The sequence below is a fragment of the Lissotriton helveticus genome, chromosome 12 (assembly GCF_964261635.1).
Source record: "Lissotriton helveticus chromosome 12, aLisHel1.1, whole genome shotgun sequence".
In the NCBI taxonomy this organism is placed as follows: Eukaryota; Metazoa; Chordata; class Amphibia; order Caudata; family Salamandridae; genus Lissotriton; species Lissotriton helveticus.
In genome coordinates, this window is record NC_136073.1 from 603,399,628 (window position 1) to 603,409,762 (window position 10,135).

At 43.3% G+C, this 10,135-nt stretch overlaps 1 protein-coding gene across 1 annotated transcript in view; it reads right to left on the minus strand.

The window, feature by feature from the left end:
• The window catches only part of LOC144798401 (NACHT, LRR and PYD domains-containing protein 3-like), a 546,600-nt gene extending 538,248 nt beyond the window's left edge, over nt 1-8,352 (minus strand). The window contains exon 1 of the mRNA XM_078669258.1: nt 8,294-8,352. The gene's annotated coding sequence lies outside the window, so the exon portion shown is untranslated. The remainder of the gene's footprint in view (nt 1-8,293) is intronic.
• Between the last annotated feature and the right edge of the window lie 1,783 nt (nt 8,353-10,135).

Here is a 10,135-nt window from a genome sequence, read left to right on the forward strand (position 1 = left end):
GCGATTCCTTAATTGCATTTGCATTTTTAAGAAATGCAAAAAATAGCGAATTGTTTCATGCATCCCAAAAACGTATTTAGGAAGTGCAAACGGCCGAATTTACCGATTCGCACCGTTTGCACTTCCTAAACAGGTTGATGCATGTGGGGGTAAGGCCGTTAAAATTCCAGGTTAGGAGCTATATTAAGGTTAAAGAAAGAGTGCCAAAAAATGAGTTGATCACATAACCGCCCACTTTTATTTGTGCTATGTTGTCTATTTGTCAAATGAGGACTTTTATTTTCTTTTTTCCCTAATTTACACCCCACCCAGTGGAAAAAAAATAATATAAATGTGCTTCTTCAAGCTGTGCCCACCCATCCCTTCCATGGGACCCCTCCCTAACATTGACCTGGGATGATAATAAGCCGCCCAGTCAAGTTCCCTCCCCTCCCCTCCGGATAGCATATGTGTTACACTATATTACAATGCAAAGATCAACTTCAACCCTGAGCCTTAATTTGCTCTATGAAATGTCCCACCTCCTTCGGATCTCTAAAATTGGTAATTTTGTTGTTCCACATTACTTTTAGCAGCTTTTACTTTGAGCTGTTGCCCCTAATGATCTTAAAATCGGTATGAACTTCCCCAATTCCCATTGTCTTTCTTGGGTAATTCTAGACAGATCTGTTCTAATTCGAAAGGACCAGGAACCCTTTGTGTGGGAGCCAGTTTTAAGTGCCTCAGATAAAATCCGCTCTTTCAGAAGAAATGTTTTAAAGTTTACCAGAATTCTTCCAGGTGTTGTTCTATTGGTATTTTTTATGAAGGGATCTCTGTGGATTCTCTGAATATCTGCCTCCAGGTCTAGGGAGTCAATGGACAGGATAAACTATTTTAACAACTTTATAAAGAAACCTTTAATCTTATCACTCTCCAGACCCTCAGGGACATTTAACATCTTGATGTTGTTACGCCTGCTGTTGTTTTCTAAGGCTTCCATTTTATCCATCAAAGATTTTTCACTACTTTTTAGCAACTGAATTTCGACACAATTTACTTCTACTTCCTTATTTAAAGCCTCCACAGATGTTTCTATCTGACAAATCCTCTCCATAATAGCAGAGACTTTCACCTGCAACGTTTCACATGTGTCTTGGATTTTTGCCAGATTCCTTTCTGAAATAGCAAATTCACTCCTAATCTCCGAGGTAAGATTCCCCAGCATCTTCATCAATTCTGATTGGTTAGAACTCTGCGTCTCAAGAGGATGGGCCAATCTATGCTCCAGAGATAACTGCTTAGAGGCCTGAGTAACTTCCTCAATACAAATAGCCTGATCTTCATGCTCTACACTTAGAACTTGAGATCTACTAAACGTTGAAAAATTAGGATCGGTTTCCTGTACAGTCACGGTGCTTTCTACTTCTTCTACTCCTTCTCCTGTATTGGCCATTTTAAGATCAGCAATTTTCTCAGTGAAAGGAGTGACGTGAGATAATGATTGCCTGTCTACCTGAGGTATATTAGGCTGACAAGCTTGTTGATCTAACGGTAGCACCTTAAAGAAATATCGAAGAGAAGGAGTTATTTTCAGCTGAGTGGAGTCTTTCCGCGGCCGTATTGGTGGGGATATAGAAGAGAAATGAGATAGATCAGAGACAAGAGAGAGTTTACTTCCGGTCTTATACTCGCTTTTTTCAAGACCGCTCTTCCAGACCTAGGATCAGGTGGTACCCCAAAAGCGATGTCTGATGATTTTCCAGGCCCACAGATTATTTCCTAATGTATACCAGGTAGGGGCTCTTCCCTTCTGATGGCACAGCAGCTCTTGTAGCTTGCAATGACAGAACGGAAGACACAGTTGTAGTATCGGGATTATAGTATCAGAATTAGAGGCTACTATAGGAGGAATTGTGGCTGGTCCATGTACGACCCCCAACCCCACTTGTTTGCTTTTGTCCCAGCCTGCACCCCTCTTCCGAGGGGTGTGCTGTACCGGTGGCAACTCGCCAATAGAAGCTCCTTTGAAACATCTAGGGCTCATGTGAGGGACTAAAGAAGAGACTGTAGTAACTGCTTACAAAGGTGAATTAGTGAAAATCGAAATAAGATACCTCCCCAGCACAATTTCAAAGGGATTCAGAGGTGTCAGCTCTATGTCAGCTCCTTTTAATGAGGCCTTAATCAGAGTTTCTTTGGGGAGACGAGTACAACAGATTCTTCTCATGGTCCCCCGAAAGGAAATCCTAGCGGCTGCCTGCCTCTTTGAGGCAACGTTATAAGCGACTTGAAACTGTTGGCCCCCAAAGTGGATAGGGGGCACCCCAGATCCTCACCAAGCCAGACTGCTTTGTAATAATGCCTCTTGTTAAAAAAAACAAAAAACTGCCCGACACCTTCAAGACAACTTCCTGTATATCATAGAATAAATCCAAGTACATCAAAATAAGGAACTTAAAGTAAGTCAGAGTAAGTCAAAATGGATCTAAAGTGAAGTAAATCAATGAGATCTTACCCTCAGTAACCACTGAACACGGAATCGGCTGAGGTTCCGCCACAAATAAAGGTCAATCCGCTGGCTGCTCGACCGTATGGGTCGCTGTGATCAAGGAAGCCCGGGACCGGGCGTGCACTGCTCCGTGGAAAATACCCAGAGCGTGGGAAACACAGGCGAGAAAACTCAGGTGCACCAAAATCAGGAGCTGCAGCCTCAGAACTGCAAAGCTGCTTCCTCCCAGCCCCCGCAGAAGTTAGGAGCGGCAACCCACGCCGCCTACTTGGGAAAGACGCCAAAGGCGGAGGGAGGGATCACCCAAGCCTGTCTCCGCAACCGCGACCCGCTACAGGGTGAGGAAGCGAGTTTAATGTGGTTACAGTTTGCAAATAGAAGGAGAAAGAGATGGCTGGCTCACGGCTCTGGGCATTCCGATTCATCAAAGCAAAATCGGCTCACAAAGGGCCAGATTCTGAGAATCTGGCCCTTTGCGAGCGCTATTTTTGCATTTGGGATTCAACATCCCAAATGCAAAAATCACAAATCTAGAAATCGCTAAATTGCGATTATTTGCATTTAAGGAATCTCAATTTGAGATTCCTTAAATGCAATTCATCAACCATTTTAAAATTGCGAATTCGCTATTACTGAAACTCCTTAGCACACGTTAGATAATTCAGAATATATATATGTAATTTTCATCATACAACAAAATACATTCTTAAATAATTGGATCCTTATTAGTCAAGGTGTTCTTTGGTGTTGTTTTATTTCAGGATACGTCACAGCCAACACGTGTTTCGTCGTAATGGGAATGTAACCCACGACTTTCTCAAGGCTAGTCTTCTTAGTGATGCTGTTTAGTAGTTGAGGTGATATTTCCAACCCTCAAGGGGTTCTGTTAGGGGACCTTGTTCGTATCACGCGGTTCTTGGTGCAGTATTCAGTATTTAGGTATTCACAAAGGCAGCTTTCGCTGTTACGTCTAGTTCGCGGACTCCGTCCCCTCTGCTAAGTATGCTTCCTGTTGGCTGTGACGTATCCTGAAATAAAACAACACCAAAGAACACCTTGACTAATAAGGATCCAATTATTTAAGAATGTATTTTGTTGTATGATGAAAATTACATATATATATTCTGAATTATCTAACGTGTGCTAAGGAGTTTCAGTTTTGTGTGGCCCTAGCCGAATTAGAAGAGAGAGTGTGGTTCTCTTCTCCTTTTAGCACCGTCCAAATAACTATTCGTTGCAAATAACACAGGTGTACTTTCCTTTGTGGCGCCAATACCTGGAATTAATACCACCAACTGCGACCAAATGAATTCGCTATTAGTGCACGTAAATTACCATGAACTACAACTTCGTGGTAATTTGCAAAAACTTTGAAAAATGCACTAAAGTGCATTTTTCAAAGTTTTATGTTGCGCACACACATGACCCAAGGGCATGTGTGTGCGCAACATATGTGGCCACATCAATTTCAGGAGTGCAACAGGGTGTCCTTTGGACACCCCTGCACCCTTGAAATCGCAATCTCAATTTGTGAATTGCTAATTGCGATTAGCAAATTGAGATTGTCTTCCCATTCATTCCTATGGGCCTCTAGGCCCATAGGAATGAATGGGGCGATATTCCTTAATTGCGACTCGCAATTTGCGAGTCGCAATTAAGGAATTATTAGAAATCGCTATTTTTTTAGTGATTTCTTGATGAATAGCATTTTGCTATTCCTTAATAGCGATTCAGTATTTTTCGCTATTAAGGATTAGCAAAATGTGTTCTTGATGAATCTGGGGGCTAGTGTTTTTCTCTTCCAACTCAGTCTGGAATCCAGAGGTTTATGGGGAGAGCTGACAGCCGAACTAGCCGGCCGCCATGTTCCCGGCCACGTGCTCTGCTCCCTTCTCCCTATTTGTTGTGGCTTGGAATTTTCTTGTGTTGTGTTGTGACCTTATTACTGTTTGAGTACTGCATTAATACATTACACATTCCCTCTAAAATAGACCTGCTCTCTCTGTGCCACATCTACCAGAGTGTTGAGCTTAGGTTAATTTAGTGACTCTGATGGTTCACCATGAAAAGGACTGTGGTTATTGTTTGAGGTGAGTACACACACCCCGTCAATTAATATCCACATTTCATACTATGTGCATGAAAATAAGTCTAATTTTGGGAGCAAACATAGCACACAACTTGTAGCAATCTCAAATCAATATGCATGTGAATTGAATAGCAGGTTACTTGTTATTGTGTGGAGGTTTAGACCAAATATGCATAGTCTATTGTAGCTTGTCTTCTTGCTTTGTCATGCAGTTGTTTAACAAATTGCATGAAAACGTGAATACCATGTTGGAAGCATGCCTAGTGATATGTCCTCACATAAAATCCAAGAAGGCAGGGGGGGGTTTAGGAAGACATTAAGCATACACGATGAGTGAGATGCTTGCTTATAACTGGTGATTTGGTGGCAAGTGTATTACAGAAAGCCAAGGGGGCTCCTTGCTTTACCCGTTGTGCTCAAGTTGTTCCACGTCTTGTTTAAGCAGCTAATTCTCTCTTATGTTTTATTATATTCTAAGATTCATTGGTTTCCCATTCTAAATGCTGGTCTGTAAAGAAAACACAAGGGCTAAATGAGCATCTTACTGTCTAGAGCAGATAGCCTTGAGTTAGTATTGTAAGGAACAGGATAAGTGAAGCGAAGTCAGGACATTGGCAACATGGTTTTGCAGCCAAGCAATAATCAAACAATGCTGCCTTTCATCCCAAGGGAGTTTTCATTTATTGAACCTTGATATGCTAAATTGACTTTAATGGTTAAGTACCTTATTTTTTGTATCAGAAACATGGTCGATAGCTGCAACGAAGGTCGGTGAATAGGCTTCTAAAGCAGCTATTTAAAATTAAAACTATGCACATTCAGGCATTAAAAAGTGAACGATCATCAGCTGCTGCATGCTCAGAGCCAACTTTGTCATTGAACAAAAGCAGGTTTGTCCCAAATCTGCGACCCTTGGAGGGACAGAAAGCTCACTAGACACTGGGGATAGATGAAAAAAAATTAAAAAAACAAAAACGGACTGGGGCAGCTTACCATGCACAGTAACATACCCAAACCACGAAAAAAGGAAGTACAATCTTTTTTCCCCTGGCACTCCGTGGTGGAATTTTGGGGGATTTTTGCCCAATCTGAGCCCAGGGAAAGAAAGCCCACCAGATAGAAGTGATGAATAAAAAAACAAAAGGTGGAGACGGCCCACTATGCACGGGACAATGCGCCCAACTCCCAAAAAAGGTACTGGAGCCTTTCTGTATTGCCAGTGGCATTATTAATGGATTTCCCCCATCTGCCTGATTTGGCAATGGGAGTAGCTGTGGTGGGCCAGTGCTTAGTTGCCACTTAGGCAAACCTACAAAACCCAGACATTTCTGAAAACTAGAAACCTGGGGGAGTCCCAAGAGGTGCGACGGAGTAAATTGCTGCGTCATCCTGGCAGAGGTCTCGACTGCCAACTTCTGAAATATCCATTAGGCTGGCAGACATTTCAAGCACTGACTCGGAGGTTCCTGTCAATGTGCTGCAACTTTGCCAGACTGCTCCGTCAAACTTGACGGACCTGTAGGGCAATGTTACAATTTTGTTTAGATTTAAAAATAAAATCCCAAAGTGGGATTTTCTTTTTTTTTTTTTTAAACAATGCCCGCTCACCATTAGTTTCCTCCCTGGGAGAGGGGGGCATTGAGCACTTTTCAGTGCTCCTTCCCACAAGGCTTTCCTTGGCAGGGACAGGCACTGAAAAATGGATATATGTCAGCCTATCTAAATTGGGTGGGTGGAAATATATCGCCCATTCTCCGACTGCCCTTACTCCCTCTGGACATTGGAGGAGTCTGACCACAGCGGAGAAGTAGGGGCCTATTTATGAGGAAGTCAGAGCAACACAGCAAGTCACCTTGCTACGCTACCGACAGGTTAAGAGCAGGAATGCACCGTATAAGAGGACAATTTGGCACATTCCTGTCCTTTCCCCAGTGCTGGTGCCCTTTTGGCTGCTTAGTGCCAACACAGGCACCCTTGCTTCATGGTGCAAGGATGCCTGCGTTACATGCAGGATTATTTTTATGCTGGAAGGGGTACCTTCCTGCACAAAAACAATCATGAGAGGCTTTCTCCTTGTCACACCTCTACTGGGAAGGCATTTTTGGGCATATTCCCAAGTTTACCTGTTCTTGTAAATCTGAGAATGCGTCAAAAGCCAGGGATGTTGTTTGGGATCACCCATGTAACGCCCATGAAAACGCCTCCCTGGCGCTGAGTAATGCAATGCAGCGATATTGCTCGAGATTTATGAAGCCACGCAGGGACACTCAAGGTGTCCTAGCGTGGCTTCATAAATCTCCTGTTTCATTTGCTGCTCTTCTGCACTGCGACGCAAAGGGGCTCATAAATATGCCCCGAAGTGTTCACCATCGTCAAATTAGGGTCGTCCCGCATTTAAATTGGACGGTAGGGCCATTTTGTTGGCAGGAAAGGCTGTTGTGACTGGGTTCTCTCGACATCAAGAACAACAAGAGAGGTAGGGATAAAGGACACTCCTGTCCCCCACAAAAAACTATTTAAATGACAACAAAGGAGTGACCTAAATGCTATAGAGGAATCATCAATTCCAATACTTAAGTATGCACATAATCATGAAAACTAGGGCTCTCACATTAAATGCAAAAAAACTTTAAATACTGAACAAAGACACAGGAGACTGGCTATGTGGAAAAATTCAATATTTTGAAAATAAAACCCTCACTCATCAACATAGTTGATGACATGCTCCATCATGGGGGTTTACCAAGGAGACAGAATGTCTCCCTGGACTGCTGCTACAACTATATTACAGCGGAGCAGATTCAAATTATATACAAGGTGAAAAAAGTGTCAGGAGTGAAATTAAACAATGGCAAGCTATCCTCCACAATCAATTTAATAGGGAGTCAGATTGTCATTCTGAAAAACAGTGATTCGGACATCTCTCTACGCCAACATATAAATCGGGTCTCTATGAAGCCAATGAAATCCTATAATCAAACAAATGAATTATCACAGCCAATAAAAAATAATGAAGGGAAAGCAAGAACTTTCATACTATATATTCATGTGACATGGAATCGTGGGATGAACAGTGCTTAATTTGAGCCAGTCGTTGCCAATTGGTGCCACGGGCACTCCTTGGGGACCAGCACTTAATTTTTCTCATCAGAGTTCCCCGGAGAGCAAGAAAATGAAAAACATACAAAGAGGAAAGGAGGAAGAGGAAGCCAGGATACCGTAACCATGGGACAAAGTCCGAACCTGCAACGGTGAGATAAAGGGGCAGGGAGTGTTTAGTAGTTACTTAAAGAGGCACGAGGTGGATTCAGGACTGGCAGATCATTTGTTTGGTATTCCGCGTGCTGTCGTTTAATGGCGCCGATCCCGGGTATATAAGCTGAGCTTTATGCACCTGCAATTATTCATTATTTTACCAATTAAGAACTGGTTAGTCACCAAGCACATTTAAAACACATCACTGTCCCAAATGTAAAACATCCTTCGGGGACAACTGCGATGCACCAAGGGTGATAAGACTAAATAAAAACTTGCGTCATGAAACGTTCACAAGTGTGTAAGGTTAACGCTGCAAGCTTGTAACGAGCAACTTCAACACTTTACCTTTCCACTTCTCTGAGCCGCGCCCTTTGCTGTTTGTTGTAAGATCAACAGAAAATTAAATTGCGGATTTGTCCCGGAGGTGGGTGTAAATGTGAATTAATGTTTCTTACCTTTCGTATGGAACCGAGCTCTTTGGTCATTTCGCGTAGCCACCGTCTGTCGTGAGCAGGAAATAAAAGCAAAGGAAACTGAAAGTACGAAAGGGCGGCCAGTGAGTGAAATTCTACACCTGTATGTGTACCGTGCACTCTCCAACAGTAAAATATGAGCAGCCGTCTTCACTGAAGCTGCGACTAACGCTAACGTCTTACAATGGTGCCCTCAGTTGTCCTTCTAATCTCTCTTATTCTTTACACTGGACTCTAAGCAGCTCTACAACGCCACAGGCTAGCCTTCTTAGTTAGACGTATACCTGTATAGCAGATTATAACATACATGTCGACATTTTAGAAGAGGAAAGTAGGAGGAGATTTGAAAAAGATATCAGGAGAATGTCTTTTTCCATTGACTTATATTGAAGAGGAGGCAATTTCAGGCGGGAGACAGAAAAATAAAGCAATTTTGCATTTTAAAATCGAGAGTTTTCTGCCTAAATCGGGTCTATTGGCAGGTATATTTATATATATGTATATTTAGTGGAGAAGAGGAACAAACGCCAACCTGTTAGCTCATAAATGAGAATGAAGTACGATATATGAGAGGATCACCCTATTAAACTGAGTACAAGAAATATAAGCTTAACCACCATTTGCACTCTTTTTATCGACTTCGGAAATATGTAAAATGCACTTACCAAGATTTGCTCATGAAGCTTGTGCTGGGTGCATTAAGCCACTGAACAACATTGACATGTTTTAGTGTAATTTGTGTCCATTAGCATGATGTATCCTTTTTTGTGATTCAAAAATTTGTATTTGTCGTTCATCATTTTGTTTTACTGGTACATAGGTGCTAAGTTTCATATTTCTTGTGTGTGACATTCCTTACTTTATGGGGCGATTCCGATTCGGTAAAATCCCGAAGCATGTTTCCCGTACGAATCATACACCTTCAACGTCCCTGTACGTACGATGAAGCACGATCCGAACCCAAAGCAGATCTCTGTACGATTCGTACTAAAAACCATACGACTGAAATATACGTACGATTTGTATCCGGAAGAGGCATCACGCGACGTCCGTACGTAATGAAGCAGCAGTTTCACGGCCCAGCAAGTACGATCCGTCTCTGCGACACTCTGTACAACCCTTTTTCTACGAGAGCTCAAAACGTTCGTAAAAGCAGAGTCCGACCCAAACCCCATCCCCGGTACGCGACATACACGTCATGAACCCCATTGTCCGTATCATCCCAGTCCTGTACGCCTACGACCTGGTGCACAGAAACCGATGACGGCGCATACGGTGAGAACAACGTACCGCAACAACGGAAGTGTACTTGTACAGTGCGTCTTACACGCTCGCGTATGGCACCATTGTAATAGTGATACGATGCACACACACGCCAGGAATGTTGGGGTACGGTGCGTTTCACGCGCTCGCGTATGACACCATTACAATAGTGTTACGATGCGCACACATGCCAGGAATGTTGGGGTACGGTGCGTCTCACGCGCTCGCGTACGGCACCATTACAATAGTGATACGAGGCCCACACACGCCAGGAATGTTGGGGTACGGTGTGTCTCACGCGCACGCGTACGGCACCATCACAATAGTGATACGAGGCACACACAAGCCATCAACCCCATGTGGCCAACAGTATGACTCCCAGCAGTGTCCAGACATATGAGGGGTGGGTGAATATGACTCCCAGCAGTGCCCAACAGTATGGGGGTGGGTGCAGAGGACTCCCAGCAGAGACCAGACATATGAGGGGTGGGTGGATATGACTACTAGCAGAGGCCAGACAAATGAGGGTTGGGTGGATATGACTCCCAGCAGTGCCAAGCA